The following is a 21,398-nucleotide window of genomic DNA, read 5'->3' as shown; positions in this document are numbered from 1 at the left end:
CGTCTGTATGTGGTGCATTCCAAATGAGAAGGTGTGAGCAACTCCACAATGCAAAAGCAATTTCCTTTTAAGGACACCATTTGGTTCAGAAGTGCTTTATTATCCCATTAGAGTTTTCTTGAGCATGTACAAGTCTTGAGTTTGTAAAGACCTAAGCATGTAGATAGTCCTGGTTATTCTGAAGTTGTTCTAACTTAGCCTACACAAGTACTCAATAAACTCAGACATTGCTAACAGGAAAAAGATGAAACACTGACTCACTTGCTATGGGAAATAAAGGCAAAACCACTCAGCATCATGAAGGATCGTGTCCTGACTGCTGGATGTGAAGAAATAACCAGAAAACCATATATAGTCAAATCCAATTGCTTGGACATAAATTTTAGGTTTAGAAATTATACAAATAAAGTTCAGAAATAAGCAATAGATGCACCACAAAATTATTCTTACCACCTCATGTTTCATATATTGATAAAAATCACTTCAGCTTTTTGCACCTTATCTTTTGTGGCCTGTGTCCATTCTGTATAAACACAACAAAACTAATTTGGCTGAAAGCCAAAGCTTTGGCAGGAGATAATGGAATCCTATTGGCCAGATACATTCTGATAGATGTGTTTACTTCACAGGTCCAGCTCATCAAGACAGCTGAGCTGGACCTGTGAAGTAAACATGATGAGCTTTAATCTTTTCCAGAAATCCCAGCTAACATTAATTTCAGTGAAATTTTTAATTCTAACTCCAGCATAATGATCAAAATCCAGTATTTACTCTGAATAAAATGAGGAACTAGTTTTGAATATGTAAGAATTATCTACAGTTCTTTATGCAAGAACAAGTTTTTGTAGGTAACTATAAAAAAATTGATAGTGATCATGGAAAAAGTAAACTTGCTCAAACATCATTCCTCATGTATCTCATCTAGTAATTATTAAATAGTTTGTATTTTTGTCAGAAGGATTTGTTTATATTGTCTTATTTTAACAACACCCATAGAGTTCTAGTACCCTAGTGGTATATACCAAGCGAAGTTATCAATACAAAAAAAAAAAAAAAAAAAAAAAAAAAAAAAGTTATACAAAAAAAGTATTAGCAGAGGAAGTAATAATCAAGATAACCTACCTCCCACAAACATTATTCACTTCAAGTAAGGAATCTGGATCTGGATGGCTTGGCTGAAGACACAATAGTGATGCACATAAATATCTGTGACATGGGAGACAAAATTATTTTACTGCCAGATAGCAGGTGGTGCAAGTTCTTGTTAGTTTTCTAAGAGTTGTGAGATTGTTAACAATTTTTTTATCAGTGTTGCAAAGTTACTTCATTATTCTCAAGTCTTTGTTTTGCTAAGCAAAATAAAAATACAAAGCCTAATATGTCTGCACTCTAACACCTCTACATTAGTAATAGAGAACTATTGGATTGATTTTCTGAAATGCACAGGAAATCTTTGAAATGAAACAATATTTTTAGAGAACTTGGATAGATCTAAAGCCTGTGTGGCTGTCAGAAGCTGCTGAATAGAAAACCTAAGGAGTGCTCTGGGAAGGATGGTAAAAGGTTTGGGAGTGTCATGTGAAAGTAACCCTGGATTTAATCAATGTTAGTCTGGCCAGAAGAGAGCTCTAACAATGAGTGGTAAGGTTTGCCTGGAACGCTCCTGCTGAGTCTCTTGACTAACTGAAGCAACTTATATTTTGTCCAACTGGATGAAATAAAAAATAGCTTTAAGGGAGAAAGGACAAAGAGACAAATATTTTTGAGCTAGGATCCTCATAAACAGCCATCCCTAAGAGGAACGAAGATGAACATGGTCTACTGTATTGTTATAAATAAAATGAAATAACAACTAGGAAAGAGACATAGTATGTGGGCTGGATTGGTGGAGCAGTTTTGGGAATGTTTCTGCTTATCATATCACACAATATAATACCGGGGGAGATGGAAATTTTACCTATTTGATTCTTTAATGTAAATTATTTTTTTTTTACTTGTCAAAATTTTATCAAAAACCCAGCAGAAAGAATAGACTATTATTTTTTAAAGTAAACAAACAAGACAGCTTTGATTTGAAATGAAAACAAACAGCAGTGAAAGGATAAGCTTTCATCATTTTGGAGACCTTGGCATTCTGAATTCATCATTGAAAAACTTAAACTCAAAAGATCATGCATTTTCCAATGCAAGTAGTCTCTAGAGTACTCAAAATGGTTATTAAATTATAGTTCTTTAAACTCCTTGCATCAAGAATCTGTTTCACACACAGCTAACTGAAATGATAGCATGATGCTAAAGTCCCTGTGATCTTACAAAACCAAAGAAAATTGTGAGCAGGCACTAGCAGTATGTCACCATGTACAACAATACTAAAATCTGTTAACAAAACTACCATACACATAGTAAACAGCAGGAGTTTTGGAATGCCATGCAGCTTTTAAATTATTAGCACTAATTAGCCAAATCAAAAAAAGAGATCAGAAAACACATTAGAAGTGAAGACAAGTCTACCTGTATTGCTGTGTCAAAATTACATTTCCAAACAACCAATTAGTAAAGACAACCTTTCAGCCCAAGGAGCCATATGTAAAGTGGGACGGCTTCATTACAGTGGCTCTCTAATTAAAATGTAAAGGCTGCTGATCATTGCATAATTAAACAACATGTCATGTGGTTTCATCTGGCAATTGCAAGCAGCTAGGCCTGACATCATTAATGACTAAGATGTCGTCTAAATGAGTCCAGAGACTGTAGAACTACATTCTGTCAGAATGGAGAGCATCCTATGGTCATTATGGAGATAATATCCTCCAAAGGGACTGCTCAGTACGAAATGCTGAAGTTCTTTCTCTCCAAATGACTTTGACTTTTTATATCCAGTTTTCTTACTAATTAGCCCAAAAGAAAAAGGCTAGCAGGGCTAATTAACTTCCAGCTACACTAATCTAAATATGAAACTGAAGAACCAAAGATTTTCCCTGTGGATATTCTAAACATTTTTTATAAGTTAAAGCTCTGCTATTGAGAAAATATTTTTTAGGCAACCTTATGTCTTGATTGAGTATTCCTTATGTGTCTTGCCACTTTGTAGACTGCCCAAGGGTCAAAAGCATTTGCAGCGCCAGTTTTCTGTGTTCTGCATACCACAGACCATCTATTCAGCCTTCACAGGTAATGCACAGAGATACTAAAAACAAAACAGTGGATTTGTAGTTCCATTAATTTGCTGGAGAATTTTGAGGGTAGGAATTGTTGTGCAAACTAACAATGCCAGTCACAAGAAAAGCATGTATTATGAAAACACACACATTCCCCAGTCTATGCTTTTGGAGTTTCAAAGTGCAATGGATAGAGTAACATCAGTTCAAGCTCCTTTGAAAAGCTCAAAAAACCAGCAGATGTGCTAAGTTTGTAACAGACATTTCCAATCATCCTATCACTTTCACTCTGAGTACAGCTAGGGTCTAACTCAGGTTTGGAAGAATTACTTAGGTCATTCCCCAAATCAATAGAGATTGCAGCCAATATTTATCGTGGAGCTAAATTCCAGATCAGTAAAGTAAATATGCACTAAATTTTAAACTGTAGAGTATAATTGGACATTGTTTTTCTTCTTTATACCGTTCATTTTTATCACCACAATGTACTCTGAATTCTTTCTCTAGCAGGATCAGTCTGAGAGCTGGCTATAGTCCAGTGAAACCCTGGCAGACAAGCCTGTCCTTTCCCTGCACCATGCAACCATTCTTTCAGTTTTGAATTTATCAATCATGCCACAGCTAATTGTCCTACAAATAGATTTAAAAATAAATAAATATAAAATCATGGTGAACACATGGATATGTTTCTTTTCTATATAACACAAATAAAACAGAATTTGGTTCTGTATCATAGTTTTTTAAGGGCAGAGTGCCCCAAATAACTTTTTACAAAGTATCTTGCTGACAGCACATTGAGTACAGAAAAATGTGGCAGCCAGAATGCTCTCAGCAAAACCTCAGATGTGTTCATAGGCAATAGAAGTTCTTTTATTGAGAAGACTTGTTGCCCAGGAAGCCAGAGTATATTTCTGTTCTTTTTCATCAGAAAGAAAATACCTGAGACAAGTTTTTCTTAAACAAGATAAGCATCCTCTTAGATTCTACACATCAGACATGTTAACTGGTTTCAGTTAGAAGACATGGTGTTTCACACCACCTAACATAATATTGCAAATAGAAGGCTGAACAAAACTGTGGTGAAAATAATAGGGAAATATAGGGATTCTAAAGAAATGGAGTAACCTACCCTGTTCTGCTAATACCATGATATCTTCTAGAGTCTGAAAGTATACAACCCTGCTGATGTTATTAGGGATGATAATTCTCAGTGCAGACTCAGTTTAATTTGCAGTAGTCAGTAAATGAGGAATTTATGCCAATCAATACACTTATGTATATATACATATATTTCTAATATATGTTACATCATAGCCGTGATATAGGAAATACTGGAACATACAAGCAGAACTGCAACAATGGGACTGACACTGAGACACTGACAATAAAACTGAAAATGTTCAATCTCTTGCAGTCCTTGAGGATATATCTGCAAATTTTTAGAAGTGTGAATGGTTTTGTCATGTTTTTATCTTCCCTGTAAATATCCATTCATATTCCTCTGTCTCTCATTCCAAGTCCATCTACAGATCACTCAAATTACCTGAAGTGACTCCTTTTTATTGCCTGATCTTGCAACAAGTTGGGTGTTTTTGCAACCAGTGTCACCTCAGCTGCCAGGTTCTTGAATGCAGGGACATTGCTTTTGTAGGAGGGGCTGGACACCCTGGAGAATGACCATGGTTTGACATGTAAAACACTCAACTCTAGCGTTTCATGAAATTAATGTCACTTAGAGCAGTCCACTAAGGGCCACAAGCAGTGCTCTGGGACCTCATGGGAGCCTTCTGCTGTGCCAGTACTGCCCAGACCATTCTGAGTTTTTAGCTAGTAAGATGAATCTTCCTTCAGTGTTCCAGCCAGATTTAATTACTTGGCATACCCCCAGGCTGCAGACTGAGGCAGCTTCAAAATGAGGGTGGCTTATATTAACTATATTTTAATTACTGTCTTCTGCACCATAACAGTGATGGTAGTTCTGTTAATCAAGGGAAGTGAATCTCCCTTCACTCAGGTCAGCAGTAAGTCCATTTTGGACTTTCACAGAAATTCCTACTAATCTTTTAAAATATATATATATATATCTGCTTTCTTAAAAATTAAGAACATCCATGGAAATCAGGAATCATAGGTCTGTAAACTTAAGATGCACCCAGATTTTCTACTATCTCCTGGCTGGTTACATTATAATTAGAAAATAAAAAGAGCTAATAATTCTTCTGGTCTGTAGAAATTCAAGCTTCTGTGCAGAGGACTACAGTTAAAAGCTGAAAATGGGCACTGTTCTAATTCTTTGATGTTTTATTTTCAAACTCATTTTCACATTTATTGAAATTCTTCAATGCAGCTGTGGAGCTTCCTATGACTTTTTTGACTCCAGCTAAACAGCCATAAGCATATCCCATACTTTAGCCAAATGAAGCCTGTCTAACTAGAGATCAAATTCATCCCAGCAATCTCAACAAGTAAAATAATTCCTAAATATCAATTTCAAGATCTTTCAGCTAGAAAGACAAATAAAACAGACCTTCACAAAATCATGAAAGTACAGAAGGATTACAAGAATCTGTGAAGCCCAGAATCCTTTATACAGTGCTGTTTTCTATAAAGCATGACAACATCAGAGACTGTTGAGAAAATGATTCTGCTGGTCACTCTTCAAACATTCTGGACTATAGAAGACCAAACCAGATTTTTCTGTGCTTAATTTAGTGCTCGGTGTTAAGCAAATAGCAGTTTAACTGAACCTTCAAATTTCCTTTTTTAGAGAGGGGGAAAAATTGTTTGAAAGAGGAAAATATTTGTTATTTCTGGCAGGGTTTTTAAAGAAATATCTGCCCTTGTTGCACCTCTTATACTGCTATGCAGCATTAGCACTATGTTTCTATCCCTATTTTAATACTGTATGCTGGATTTAGGCTGATCTTAAGGAATTACAGGTCAGAGAGCATTGCCACTCAGAAATTGCTACTTCTAAGTACTACAATTTAATAAAATTTAAAGACAGAAAACTAATTAATCCCAGGTTGAAAGTGTCAGCCAAAAATGAAAGAAGGTAAAGGAAGAAACATTGGCGTGATTACTTAAAAATTCAAAGTTGAATCTCCACAGAGATGGTGAAAGTCAGAGGGACAGCATCATTTCACATCCTAAATAATGTTTTCAAGTAAAACAATTATCATGTAGGCATATATTGAGAAGACTCTAGCTCTCCACTGGCTAAGGAAGTTACTGAGTAGCAACCAGGTAAGATGCTTTGGAAGACTAAAGTAATTGTGAAAATGATCACAAAGTAGAGCAAAAGTCACAAGCATAATTTTTTTCATATTTTAGCCCTAGCTAAACTTAATTTTCTCCAACCCTGTATGCCAACTAACTGGGGGGGGGGGGGGGGGGGGTTGTTGAGGGTTGTATATTAACTATCAGAGGATTAACTCATTTTTCCGCAGTTTCATGGGTAATTTTTTTTTTTTTACTTTATTTTCCATGAGTAATCTTTTTTTTACTTTTTTTTATTTTAAATAAGGTCTTGGCATTAAAATAAGTACATTAAAGGAGTCAAAAAGAGACAAAAGTCTTCTCATAATATTCAGGTCAAGGTTCTTTTATGGAGCTTGCTGATTATATAACTCCATGTATCTTCATATTCTAGGACTACAGTGGGGGAAAAAGGCTCAAGCCCATAATATCCTACACTTTCTGATAATCAGTAATATGACCCTGATAATATGATTCAAAGTCCACAGAAATCAATAGCAGCTTTACACCACTTCTAACATTTGTCTTGATGCTCTTCAGTAATTCATCCAATACAAGTGAATCAAAGAATACAAGACAAACTTTGCAATTTTTATTTTAAAAAGTTCTGCCTCTACCCTTTTACTATTTTCAAACCACCTACCACCATGTTCACCAAACCTGAAGCTGAAGAATCTTATCTGCAGCTGATTATTTCATTTTGAAAAAAGAGCTGACTGTTCCAAAAAGTCTTGCAGAGGTACATGGAAACTGTCAACTCTTCAAACAGAACCAAAACAAGATTAAATTGAGAAATTTTAAATATCGTTATTATAAATGTGCACTAAATTCAGTTGCTAATTGGGTTAGAGTTTCATTGACTACGTTTAAACTACAATCCTGACTATGCAGTTAACCTAGATATGAGGAGGCTACCTAAAGTAAATCCATAAATTACTATGCTTCTAATGATATATTCAGAGGTCTCTGAACAACACTCAGTAATAAAAAACTTTCTCTTATGGAAAATAACTGCTGAACAATGACATCCACTGATACTGTAGCCTGCTATACCTCTTGTTAGAAACCCCCTATTCTGTCCTACATTCATACCCCTGTAGTATCCTGTGGAGCATCTCCAGTGCATCTAAGAAAGGGTAAAAGCTTTGGGTTAATAACTCATTATGAACAGTCTACATTTTTATGCAGTGTGTATTCAGGTGATACTATGCTTAATATTAATTCAAAATGTCAGCTTTAAAAAAAAAAAAAAAGAAAGAAAGAAAGAAAGAAAAAAGAAAGTCTTTCTGCCTTTGTTTTAAGTGTGAACCCTGAAATAATTTATTCATGGTACCATAATAAACTGTCATCTATCTTGACAACTAAAAATTAAGTGCACTGTACTCCTTGGAAATTCCCAGAAATATTTTTTTTTTGTTACAAAAAGAATAGAGAGAAAAGACAACACATTGAAACCCACGGCCAGACTCCACATGCACTGAAACTTCATTCAGATGCCACTGCTTAGGATCTGTAGAGCCCTTAAGTCATAACAACCTATCAGAAAAAAATCACCTGAAGTGATCTCGGCATACCTAAAAATGTTCAACTGTCGTTTTGAAGCAGTAATTCAAGTATTTAAACTCAGGCAAAAAAAACTCTTGATGGAAAATACAAGGGGAAAAGGCATGTAAGTGGAAGAGAAACTGCCTTAATTGGGTAGTTAGGACTATTTGATAGGATTATAAAAAGGCAAAACTGTCAGAATGCTATTCTTCTACTGGCCATTGGCCAAAGCAGTGCAAATTTTAGAGGGAAGAATAAACCTCCACAATTATACAGCATCTCCCACACAAGATAATTTTGAAACAATTCTCAGCATTTCCTTGTCATTTAAGTGAGAGCAAATTTTCATTCTCATTATAGTTTCCCACTGAATTTCTTCATCATTTAAGTCTGTCTATAAAAGGGAATATGCCCCAATGAAAAACCAGAGACCAGCTGCACCAACACATAGGTCTAGTGTGGAAAAGCAAGTTTCCTAATTGCACCAGAATTTATTCTTTTTTGAATCATGTCACTCTTGCAATGTGCCTGTACCAGAAGCTGTATCAATTCAGGTACACCAATGACTCAGCTGCAGCTGAAGCAAATGTCCACCCCAGAAAAGTTCTGGAATGATTAGAGGTAACAGGTCAGCAGCAGCTCCCTGCTGTGAAACTTTAATTCATCTTCAGCTACCAAAGTGCTTCTCTTCTCTACATGAGCCAAAACTTTCTCTCTCTCCAAACTCTAACCCTTGATTTTTAAAGGCTAACCATTCTTCTGACCTAAAAATCCTGCAATAAGCAAGGAGAAACTCACCAGGAAAGGAAGATAGAATGAAGATCCCAATACTGTTGAGCACTGTTGGGTTTATTTTCAAAAAGAAAAATCTTGCATTACTCGATGTAAACCTTGAAGAGCTGTCATAACTACTAGCTATCCAGTGGAAAGAGATTTCTACTTAGTAAAAGGGAGAGTCTCATGATAGACCCTCATACCTGCTGCATCTGACAAGTAAGGAAGTTTTTTTTCCCCATGCTGGTAGTGAACATTTCTAAGTATTCTGTCATTATAACTTCAATATTAAACACAGAAGAACACACAAGAAAAATTAGGTTGTATATTCAGAGCTCAGAGCAACATTTCACTTGACCTTAGCCTTTAAGTGGCTACTGATAGATTGCTAATTTGTTGCTTTAGATTCTATATATATTATATATGAATATATAATATTATATATATATACACTGTATATTATTTATTGGATACATATTATATAATATAATATTAATATATGCTATGTATTGATATATTGTATAGTTAAAATTTATTTATATTATATATATGTATGTATTATATATATGTCTCTCCTGTACAGTAGCCATTACATGTCATGCAGTTTGCTCATTGCTGCCTCAAGTTTTTTTATTTGATCAAATGAAAAAATATTTGCATTAAGAAAGCTGCTTTGAACTAATTTTTTTTATAGTACATACCATTTGTTACAATCCATTCTGAGAAAGAACAGGCAAAAAGGAAGTCCAACAATGCAAATGTAGGACTAACATGTTCAGATCAGGATTTCTCTTTCCATTCCCTTTCCTTCTACTACCAATATGACTTTCTCAATCAACTTGGCAAAGACATACAGACAGCAGATAAGTAGCAACAATATTAGAATTCTTTCTGTTAGGTCCACAGGGACCATTTCAAGCAGATGAAATCATAGTATTTTAGTTTAGAAAAGATCTCTAGGACCAGTGAGCCAAACCATTAATCCAGCACTGCCGAATCCGTAACTAACCCATGTCCCCAAGCACCACATCTTTTAGATACCTCTGGGGATGGCCTCCACCCCTTTGCTGGGCAGCCTGCAGCAATGCCTGACAATCCTTTTGGTTAAAGAATCTTTCCTAATATCCAGCCTAAACCTCTCCTGGAATAACTCTTGCCTCATTACCTGTCAATTGAGAGAAGAGGCTGATCCCTAAGTGTGCACCCTCCACCCTCCTGTAAGGGAGTTGTGGGAAGTGAGAAGATCCCCCTCCTGAGCCCCCTCTTCTCCAGACTGAGCCCCCTGGCTTCCTCAGCCACTCCTCATATGACTGACCCTTCAGACTCTTCACCAGCTTTACTGTCCTTCTCTGGACATGCTCCATCATCTCAGTCCTTCCTTTAGTGAGGGACCCAAAAGTGAGCACAGGATTTGAGGTGTGGCCTCACCAGGGGCCAATAGAGGGGAAGAATTACTTCCCTGGTCCTGCTGAGCACACTATTGCTGATACAGGCCAGGCATCCTTGGCTTCCTTGGCCACCTGGGCACACCTGGCTCATGTTGAACTGTTGTCAACCAGCACCTCCAGGTCCTTTCCTGCCAGGCACTTACCAGCCACTCTGCCCCAGCCTGGATCCCTGGATGGGGTTGTTGTGGCCCAAGTGCAAGACCCAGCACTTGGCCTTATTGAACCTCAGACCACTGGCCTTGGCCCATTGATCCAGCCTGTCCCACTGCAGAGCTTTCCTACTCTCCAGCAGACCAACACTGCTGCCCAGCTTGGTGTCACCTGCAAGGAGACTGATGATGCACTTGAATCCATTGTCCAGGTCATCAATACAGATATTAAACAGGACTGGTCCCAACACTGCAGTCAGTTTTTTACCCAGCAAACAGGGCACCTATCCAAGCCATGAGCAGCCAGTTTCTCCAGGACAATGCTGTGGGAAATTGTGTCAAATGCTTTGCTTAAGTCCACAGACTTATCGTCATCTACTAAGTGGGGTCACCTTGTCACAGAAGGAGATCGAGTTACCCAAGCCTTTCATAAACCCAGGGTGACTGGGCACAATTTCTTGGTGTCCTGCAGAGGCCAGGTGATGGCACTCAGGATGATCTGCTTACAGCAGCCAGAAGAAATACCTGCCTCGGGAAGAGTCCTGGGATTTTATCCTATATTTTTTTATCATAACTGCACATTAATTATTAATAACTGCAAAAAAGACAGAGAAAAAGGCCTCTTGACTTATCCTGAGGATGGCAGCAAACTGGGGACTATGGCATTTTACAGTATATACCTCTTAACTGTATCACTTCCAGGGGTAGGCTAACGCATTTAAGTGACAAATGTATCCTTACATTTTCTATCCCTCATTGGAGATCTTCAGCTTCCAGATTGGAATTTCCAAATCCAACAGTTCTGACAAAAATATCAGATATTCCAAATTTGGGGGGGAATAGTTGGTGCACAAAAAGAGATCCTTTTTAACAACTGATCAACCTCCAAGTGATAGTTTATTATCATAAGCAGAAAACACACTTTTGCCACAAGTGGAAGTTAGCATCCCTTGATGCTCTAACCCTGTGAGGTGGATTAGCAATCTTAGAATTTGGTATCTATTGCAAATATTTGATATGGTGTGTTACAGTATGAATAACAGCTTACTGCAATACATTTAATTGATTCACCAATGAGGAGGACATCCTTTAGCTCTCACACAGCTTCTGTGTTCTCAAATACAACAGCCCAGCTATTAAAAAATAAATTGCCTTTTTTTTAATGTCATATGTGTGACATTTGGAAAAAAAAAAAAACACTTCCTTTCTTCTTTCCTACCTCTGTGTCACTAGAATAATTTCTTCCTCCTCAGCTCACATTTAAACACATTCTACTCAACACAGCTGCAGTGTATGAAACTAGAATAAATGATGGTGTCTTCAATTCTTACTATTACATGTTCATTATCTAAAACAATTAAAACTTAAGGGAAATTTCAAAGAATACCTGTGAAAGTCATGCTGCAGGAAGATTTTCAAAATTACCTTCTAAGAGTGTAAGGAGTGTAATTACTCTGACAATCCATCACTGCCTATCGTGTGTCATAAGATACAGCTGTTACTGTTGGATTTGTAATATTCTGCACATCTCTTACCTGTAACAAGCCAGCAGGAGCTGAGCTCATCCTCTGAGTGCTCTTCTATTGTGAGCAAGCTCAGCCAAAAGACAACTTATATCAAACAAACTGGAGAAAATTCAAATATCAGCACATACTACAGACACTAGCTGTCTCTTCAGTTGTCAAACATTTAAATTTAGAAGCAGGATTGAAACTACCATCAAACTAACCCTTGGTGCTATGAAGAACAAATAAAGTGATCATGGGCAATTCTGCCATAGAAATGATGCAATTACACACTTATTTTCTATATAAGCTTTCATGGGAAGAGTGCATAAATGGTTTGAGCTCCTTCATCTATGTGGTTTAACTTCCTTTTTTCATTCAAAAATATGAAATCCAGACTTAAAAACCTATTTTAGAATCCTACCAAACTTCAGTACTCTTCCAAAATAGCATTACATAACTTTATTTCTATTAAGTTTTTATGCCCTTTAACTTGCACACACTCCATATATACTGAAAAATATTTTTATATGATTATTGCTACAATAAACACAGATCCCAGTATCAAAATACAAAGCCTGAGATGCAGGAGAGATTCAATTTTCTGGTCTTACCCTGAACCTGAATCATTCTACCTGAAAAATCCTAAACCAAGTCATTTATGAAATCAGCATATACCTAACACCCATCCAAAATATTTGATGAGTCACCACCTTCTCCACATGGACAAAAAGAGGGAGTACTCACAGTACACAATTAAAAAGTTGTGGGTTTTTTTTGCTTGAAGAGCATGGAGAGTAGTAAACTTGCTATAAATTTGTTCTTCATTTACAAACCAAAGGGCAACACAAACATTCAATGCAAATTAAAGAGCAGTGTTTTTCAAAGAAAGAAAAAAGTTAAAAATCTTTCACTTAAGAAAAATTATAAATAACATATATGTTATAAGTCAAGGCAACATAAATTATTTACATGCTGCTAGTTGTTTAATCATCTTTAAATTGCCTTTGAAAATTGAATTTTAAATGTTTTCCTGATCTCAGTTATTTTGCAAACAAATATTATGCATATTAAGAGCATGCTTGCTTTGTTTCCACATTCATAAAGTTTCTATGCATTTTGACATTCCAGGATTTATGTTTACTGGTTTGAAATCTATGTGAAGGAGCAAAGATTCTATGAATTACAAAAATCATCTAATAAATCAACCAAACAAAAAATGTTTGCACTGTTTAAAAAACATAATCAGAGGCTAAAGAACAAAGCTCAGGCAATAAGTAAATTAGATTTATGTCTTGTGTGTAAAGATCACTGATATCTAAAGCTCACTTGTCTCAATTTATTTTAAGCAGAAGTGAGGGCAGTGGCACTCATGAAGAGTCTAAAATAATAAATTACATCTTATTGCACAAAGTCAAAGGTTAAACTTATTATTGCTCACCACAGGCCAACCTTAACCCCAGGATTAATGCCATAAACAAAACGAAAATTCAGTTTGCACACATAATGCACGAGGTTAATGTCTCTGAAGAATTACAAAAGGGAAATGATGCCCCCTACTGCTCCCAGAAAATGTTTCTGTATAAACACAATATTTTGGTTCAAAGAGAATTATAATGTAAAACCAATGAACATGTATTTTCCAACTAACTAGTACTCATTAGCATGACATATGCCAAGGATAATTTATTTATTCTTTGGGCTTTAATTAAAATATATGAAGAGCCTTTCCTTGTAGAGGAAACTCTCAGGAACACAAACAGCTATAAAGGATGTAGAATCCAAATTTCTCAGGAGTTACACATTTTGATGAGGAAAGCATGAAGATTCAATTCAATTTTTTTGTCTTTATGCATTTATGATTACATCAAACTTCAAATAACTTTTATGTAGCAGTGATATTTTGCAAACAGCAAAGCTGATAGGATGGTGTTTGATGTCTGCTAGCAATTTGACACAATTCATTGAAAGCTAACAAAGCCCATACCAAGCCTTGGGGTTGTGGAAGCCCACAGCTCAATTCCTAACCCAGTTTTATGGTTCTGGTATCACAGACACTGTTGCAATGGATTTCTTGATAGGCAGGTAAAGCAACAAGGTTTTTGTTTGAAATACTTTTCAGGGAAAGAGAGCTCAGATACTGAAGAGCTTTTACCAGTGTCTCATTTGTTCTGCTTTTAAGCCACAGTAGACGAAATGACATCAATACTGTTAAGTCTTGATTTCCACCACTGTAAGTGAAAAATAACCCTTACATTCTTAAAGATATTGGACACACTGAATTTCTCTATTTCAAAGTAAACTACATAAATATTATTTGGTACATTGTTGCCTTTAATCTGACCTTCAGCACCTTTGTGACTATTCCGAAATATATCTAATCTTAAAACTGTTATCACCTATTTGTTCAAGGCTTGCAGAGTGAAATGGCTGCAGTTCACAAGTTTTTATGCCACAAAAATAACCAAAATGAAATCAGTAAGCAAAGTTAACGAGCTGACATGAACAAGCATGCTTTTCTTATTACTAAGTCCTGTTTTATCATAAGTCTTACCATGTGCGATGTTATCTAGACAATCCTACTGTGACCTTGCATTGGTCATTTTCAGCTCAAAGCACCATGAAACATTGATGCAAGACAAACACTTTTACCTGATTCTTATGAGATTCTTTTGAAAAAAATGTGTCATTCATTGTCAGAGCATGCAAAATTGAAATTGCAGCACCTGTACATTAGGAAACATTTGGTTAGAACCATTTCTGCTCATTTATAGTAACTTTACAACTCAACCAATAAGAGGAAAAAATGCTCATGATGGTTTACTGTTTCAAAATGAACTCGACCCAAGACAAGGCTCAGTGCTGATGTTTAGCAAAATACGAATTGTATTCAAACTTGTAAGATTGTATGCCATAAACATATGTACCATGTTTTCCCAAAAGTATATTTTCAAATAAGTTCAGAAATCAGGTTCCATCCCAGAGTTTTCTTTTTCTTTTTACTGTTGATGGTTTCTAGCAAGAATTTTGGCCCTCACAGTACTGCCTGAATAACACTGGTTCAAGTTTGCACCATGGCTATGGTCTTCTAATAAAAATATAAATAATAATACAAATTTCCATGGATTAACTGGACTTAGAAGTAGATTTAAATAAATATATAATGTTCTAGGGCCAAAGGAGATGATTTTAAACCAATCAAGAGAAGGCATTGTCCAGGGAGGAAATTGGAATAATTGCATGTTATTTCCAAGGCAAAATTGCATTTAACTGTGCTAAAATACAGCTCGAATGCCACTGGGGATAGACCTGACATACATATTTCTACATGCATGATGGAAGTGTGTTTTGTTAAGGGTTTAATAGTCTGGAGAAGGCTGCAGACTGACAGAACAGCAGTGGATAACCTGTGGATAACAAGTGGATAACATGACTGACAGAAGTTTGAAAAATTTTATCAGTCATATAAAGCAAATTACCTCCAACTTATTTTTCCTAGATATTGATGTAGGACTCTCCAATAAAATACTATTACTTATAGTGGAATAAGCTGAAATGGGATGGTATCATCCTGAAAACATTTTACTGCTTTTCTACCACTGTGAAACCCAGCACATAAATGGAGGCATCTCATTTCTCTAAATGTGCTTTCTTAATGTGAAAGGGTTGAAGCACTTTCCAGAGGTCTCTATCTAGAAAAAGCCTTCCACTGATATTTAATTGAACTGCCTTTGCTGTGAGACATGCAATAAAATACACTGGAATCAAATGTAAATGCATCATTGTGCTTTATGTAAAGAAAATCAGCTTAATTTGCTTTTTTCACCACTATATGCACAAGCCTAGCATGCCCAGTTGTTGTAACTAATTTTTTTTAATTGTTGGAAATATTCCAATTTACATTAGCTGATTAATAAAACCACCATTTTCAGAAGAATTATATTAAGCCTTGTTCTCACAGGAAGCCTGTGAGTCCAATTTTTGACTGCAGTGCTTTCATATACGCCTCAAGAGAGGATCAATTACAGTGTAAATATATCAGAAACATCTTCACACACTTTGACAGTGTAGAAATCACTCTATGTACAGAAAGTCTGGCCCAGCTTACTCTCCACACACAAAAGTTAAAAAAACTTAGCGTATTCAGAGGGAGTGCTCATCTGTAATTGAAGAAAAATATTGTTCTGTTGAAGAAAATGCAAGCCAAGTATTACCATACTGTTTCAGGCATTAAAATAATACTAAAATTTAGAACCAGATTCTGGAAAACCTTACTGAAGTAAATCAGCATTTAGTCTGCTCAGCAAACTGAAGGACCATACATTCAGGTATCTGCAAACTGACATTAATTCAGACATAGATGTTTCTATACCTATTCTCATCTTGCTTTGCACAATTATAAAGAGAAAAACAAAAAGCAAATCAACCACAGTAAGGTTTACTACAGGCTTCGTCTTTTAAAAGCATTAAAAGCCATTGTAATCACATTTTCACAGCTCATTGCATCCCTTGTACCTTTCAATTACTGGTGAGACATCCCACCCACTCTGAAACTGAACTGAACCTCCCAGAAAAGACAGAAATCAGCTGTAAGGTCTTATTCTGTTAGCAGTCAGCTACCCAACAGGTACAGCACACGCAAGGGCATTGCTCAGCAATTAACCATACCTAGTGCTTTACAGGAAAGGGAAAAAAAAAAAAAAAAAAATTAAATTCCAGTAGTCAGAGTAGTAGCAAAATATTTATGAAAAATTTTAAAAAAACCAAACACTTGGCTGCAAGAGTCATAAAACCTTAATGACGCTCAAGAGTCTCACTTTTGATAACCTGCAAAAATTATTTGAAAGAGCTTTATGAAATGCTTAGAATTTAGAAAAATTAGGAAGAATGCTGCTTTAATTTTTTGTAGTGGCAGAAACTTTGACAAAGTACTCTATTTTAAACTAACTTAGAGTGGCACTTAAACATTGCTTAATTTTTGTATTGCTCAGAGCCAGCTGCATGGTGCTGACACCTCTTCAGATTGGCATTTCTGCAAGTAATCCAGTAGTGTTCAAACCCTCTCACAATAAAGATTGTACTCTTAGGTTATCATTTGTTCTGTCAGTCATCCAAGTGAAGGTGCAATGTTTAAATACACAGTAGTCACACAGTGTGGTACCTTTAAAATTACTGGTAATAATATAGCTAAATATTTACATTAGAAAAAGGCCCCACAAAATTGTCTCCTGGAACATTTCCCAGGCTAAATAACAGTCTTTGCCAATACACCTGCAGCTTTTTGTAACTAATTAAAAAACTTGAGCCAGCACACTCAAAAGCCTCAAAAAACCAAATGCAGAGTGCATTACTTGAAAAAAAAAAACCTACCCATTCTCAACAATTGATGCATGTGTAATTGCAGTACTTTTGTCTTTACTTCTTTTATAAAGCCTTGATTATTTACAACAGGTTATTTTGAAAGGAAATTGGAATTAAGGGAAGTAATCAAGGAGTAGAATAAGTTAAAATTAAGGGATAGAATAAGTTTTGGTTAGGGAAACTACTAATTACAGAACCTATACTTTGGATCCTTTTCAAAAAGTTTGCCTCTCGATAGGAAACTTGATGATCTATGGGTTCATTAAGATGGCAGCATTGCAACAAATTCCCCAAAAGGGAAACCTTCTTAATCACTTTCTTAGTCACCAGGGCTTCAAGCACAGATAAATGTCTGTCACATCGTAACTATAATCGGGGACTTGAACAAGATGTAAAAATTTGTTTCTGTAAAGCATTTTAAATAATTCAATTTCAAACCATTCTGGCTTTTTTTCTGTAGTTCTGCAAACAACAAAAACAACCAAAAAAATTTAGTTAAAAAATATACCAATATTTCACAATAAGGATTTGGGGTTGCCTTACGATTTAGGACTATATTACACACAAAACTTGAGGGCTCTAGTTACATTATTTCTATATCTTTCCTTCTGAAATACATAGAATTTATTAGAGGTATCATTCTTAGAATACACTACTATTTGTGCTGACTGCAAATTAAAGTTTTTGCTATTCACATTAATGCAGGATACTTCCTATACCCTAGTATTTTAAGTCCACATCCTGCAATCAACCAAATATTTAAATTTATGCATGCAAATAACCTCATTGAAGACCATAATACTGAGGATCAGAGCACCATCTGTAAAGTGTGTTCATAGATTCCGTAGCTCTTTTACCCAGTACGGGTCTGAAAGACAGCCTGGAAATTCATTTTTCTCCTTGTTACAACCAGTACAGCTCCTGTTTCAAGGAGCCCAAACCCAAACTACTCAGGAAGGCCCAGTTTCATAAAATCATTCACACAACCAATTTTCAATTGCAAAAATTCTAATAAAGAGCAAGCAGGTTCACCAGGCAGCTGAAGCAAGCTATTGCAAAACATGAAAAAAAACCCACACCTATTTACACATCACCATTACAGTATTTCCCCAACAGTAAAGCAAATAATAAACTTGGCATCAACTCACATTCAGGGAAATCTCCAATATATTCTGCAGGTGTGCCAAGCAGAAAAGCAAGAACAGGCATTGGGTGTGTCAAATTCCTTCAACTACTATGAGCAAAATATTGCACTTTTCCATCTCTAAAATAAACTTACAAGGTACAACCAAAGATCCAGGAAAGTGAAATTTCCCCTGCAACTGAACAGAGCCTGTCACTTAGGATATTTTACTGCAAAATAAATTCCTCCTGTAGGAGGGAAACAAAATAATTCTTTCCCAAAAAATCCACTTTGTAAGCAGCCTGTTGTAAGATGTCAGAGATTTTCCAGTGTTCTCAGCCTAGCTCACATTTAGGGTCTGTACACCTGCATTTGTGCTTATGGCAAGAGGCTTGAAATTTCTCCCAAGTATGAGGAAGATTAAGTTAAGTTGCATTCCAAAACAAAAAAAAAAAAAACAAAAAAAAAAAAAAAAAAAACCCAAAAACAAAACAAAAAAAAAAACCCAAAAAAAAAGGTAAAAATATGATATTTTTTCTAGTCCGCATCACAACAATGCAGGGAGAAAGTTCCAACTTGTTTTAATAATTGTCCCAAGTATATAATCATTAGTAAACCTTTTCCATAGCATCTTTTTTTTCCACTTCAAAAGGGCTTTAGTTTGCCTTGAATGTTACAATGTCAGGTACTACCCAATCTCAGCAGGCTGGGTCACAGAGCCACAACTGCTGACACTCATAGCAACCTCCCTGAGAGCAGCTTCAGACCACTATAATGCATTTGAATACACATTTATCAGGAATAAATCTAGAATTACACTAATAAAATAAATTCAGCAGTGCAAACGTGTTTTATAAGCATGGCAAAAAAGAAAAGAAAATTTTCACAGCACCAAGCATTATCCACATCATTTAGAAGTCAGTAAACCTTCTGTTATATGAGAGATTCCAAAAGACCGTGCTGATGTGGTAGAAATAAATTTTCTTTCAGCTTTTGAATGATATTTTATGTCTCAAAATGCTGGTAATTTTATTTTTATTATGAAGTTCCTTGCTTATAATGTCGTTTGTAAGTAATAATAGCTAAAAGCAACATTGGCTGCAGTGTTTGCGTTTTAACAGTGGATGGCACCAATCACCTCAGAAATTACCTCCCTAAATGTTAGATTACATGCTTAAGTGTGAACCTTGTAGCATAATTCAAATGTGAAAGCAAAATGCAAATGTGTAAACAACAAAAAGAGAGGGAAAAATATTGTCTTCAGAAAAGTACTTCAGGGGAAGCATCTTGCTTAAATATGACACTCCCTGTGAAAATCCTGTCCTGCACAGAATGTTTGTGTACAAATGCCTGGGTACACACGTTTGAATTTCTTTTTTTTACCACTGTCACAGACAAATATCTTATTTGGCTCAAATAATGACTTTAAATTCAGATTGGAAAGTGTAGATAGCAATACCTGAACATAAGCTTTTAGTAAGATTTTCCTATGGGCTAAGAACTGCAAACTGTCATTTGCTTTAAAAGTTCTAATAGGGATAGCTTTATAAAAAACAAATAGCTTTATAAAAATGATATTTCATATTTCTGTATTAAGCCTTTCCTGGTTTAACATACAAGTAGATTAAAACAAAATATGCACATTTAAATGTACAACAATAAAATATTTGTTCTCCCTTTGGAAGCTGTATTTAATGAACAGCTGCTAAAATCTAATTTCACAGTGATGCTGAAGAGTTGGCCAAAACAAGCAGGACTCAAATAGTTCCAAGGGGAACTTGGAAGATACTAACCTGTGTCTGGGATGGAATGAAAGAAGACATTTACTCCTTTGTACAACAGTTGGTCCGTACTGTCAGATCCAGGCACGCAAAAGTCAACAGCAGTCCCAGAGATACTTTTTAAGACCTAATTTTACCCTTCACGTCTCTTTAACAGCTTGGGGGTGGTGGAGTGGCGGGGAGAGGTAAGGAAAAGTGTGTCCTCTATATTTTCCAAGCTATCAGAGCTAAAGGTTTGGGGATCGGCGCTACACTTCTGTCCCCTGCCATCAGAAGGGATAAAGCTTGCACTTCTTTTTAAGTGAACTCCAAGCAGGCAGTACCTACTGGCTGGTGCCAAAAGTGTGTTTCACCAAGGTCTCCCCGCCAGGCGGGGCAGGGAGCGGCCCTTCCCGGGGCTGCGCCGGGCGATAAGGGGGAGCACTCGCAGTCTCCCGGGACACACGGACAGCGATGGGAGGAGCCGAGGGGCGGGGAAGGACCGGGAGCGGGGATAGGGAGCCCGGGAGCCGGGATAGGGAGCCCGGGAGCCGGGATAGGGAGCCCGGGAGCGGGGATAGGGAGCCCGGGAGCGGGGAGAGGGAGCCCGGGAGCGGGGATAGGGAGCCCGGGAGCCGGGATAGGGAGCCCGGGAGCGGGGAGAGGGAGCCCGGGAGCCGGGATAGGGAGCCCGGGAGCCGGGATAGGGAGCCCGGGAGCCGGGATAGGGAGCCCGGGAGCGGGGAGAGGGAGCCCGGGAGCCGGGATAGGGAGCCCGGGAGCGGGGATAGGGAGCCCGGGAGCGGGGATAGGGAGCCCGGGAGCCGGGATAGGGAGCCCGGGAGGCTCTGCGCAGTGCGGGGCTCCTCAGCACCAGGGGCGGGAGCTGGCGCGGGATGCGCGGCCGGGGCTGGGCAGCTCCTGGAGCGGGGCCTGCGGCGGGTGGCAAAGCTGGTCAAGGGACTGGAGCGTCGCTCTTAGAGGAAAGGCTGAGGAAGCTGGGCGTGTTCAGCCCCGGGAAGAGACGACTGAGAGGGGACCTCATTAATGCGCATAAATATCTAAAGAGGGGGTGCTAAGAGGATGCACCAGGCTCTGCTCGGTGGTAAAACTGATGCATAGGAAGTTCCACCTGAATGTGAGGAAGAATTTCTTTCCTGTGCAGTGGCTGCGCCCTGGAACAGGCTGCCCAGGAAGGCTGTGCGGTGCGGAGCTGCCCAGGACGGCCGGGGCGCAATCCGGTGCCCCGCCCCGCCCCGCCCCGCCCCGCCCCGCCCCGCCCCGCCCCGCCCCGCCCCGCCCCGCCCCGCCCCGCCC

General features: G+C 37.6%; 1 long non-coding RNA gene across 4 annotated transcripts in view; it reads right to left on the bottom strand.

The window, feature by feature from the left end:
* LOC110473527 (uncharacterized) overlaps nucleotides 1–21,324 on the bottom strand; it is a 152,326-nt gene extending 131,002 nt beyond the window's left edge. For all 4 annotated transcript variants that reach the window (XR_014957875.1, XR_014957872.1, XR_014957873.1 and 1 more), the window contains exons 1-2: nucleotides 20,115–21,324; nucleotides 1,123–14,563 (exon numbers count right to left, since the gene is read on the bottom strand). This is a non-coding gene — a long non-coding RNA (uncharacterized LOC110473527). The remainder of the gene's footprint in view (nucleotides 1–1,122; nucleotides 14,564–20,114) is intronic.
* Nucleotides 21,325–21,398: the final 74 nt, after the last annotated feature.

Source organism: Lonchura striata, chromosome 11, assembly GCF_050655825.1.
Source record: "Lonchura striata isolate lonStrDom1 chromosome 11, ASM5065582v1, whole genome shotgun sequence".
NCBI classification, from domain to species: domain Eukaryota; kingdom Metazoa; phylum Chordata; class Aves; order Passeriformes; family Estrildidae; genus Lonchura; species Lonchura striata.
Note: the sequence above shows the minus strand (reverse complement) of the source record. Positions and strands in the feature narration are given on the sequence as shown.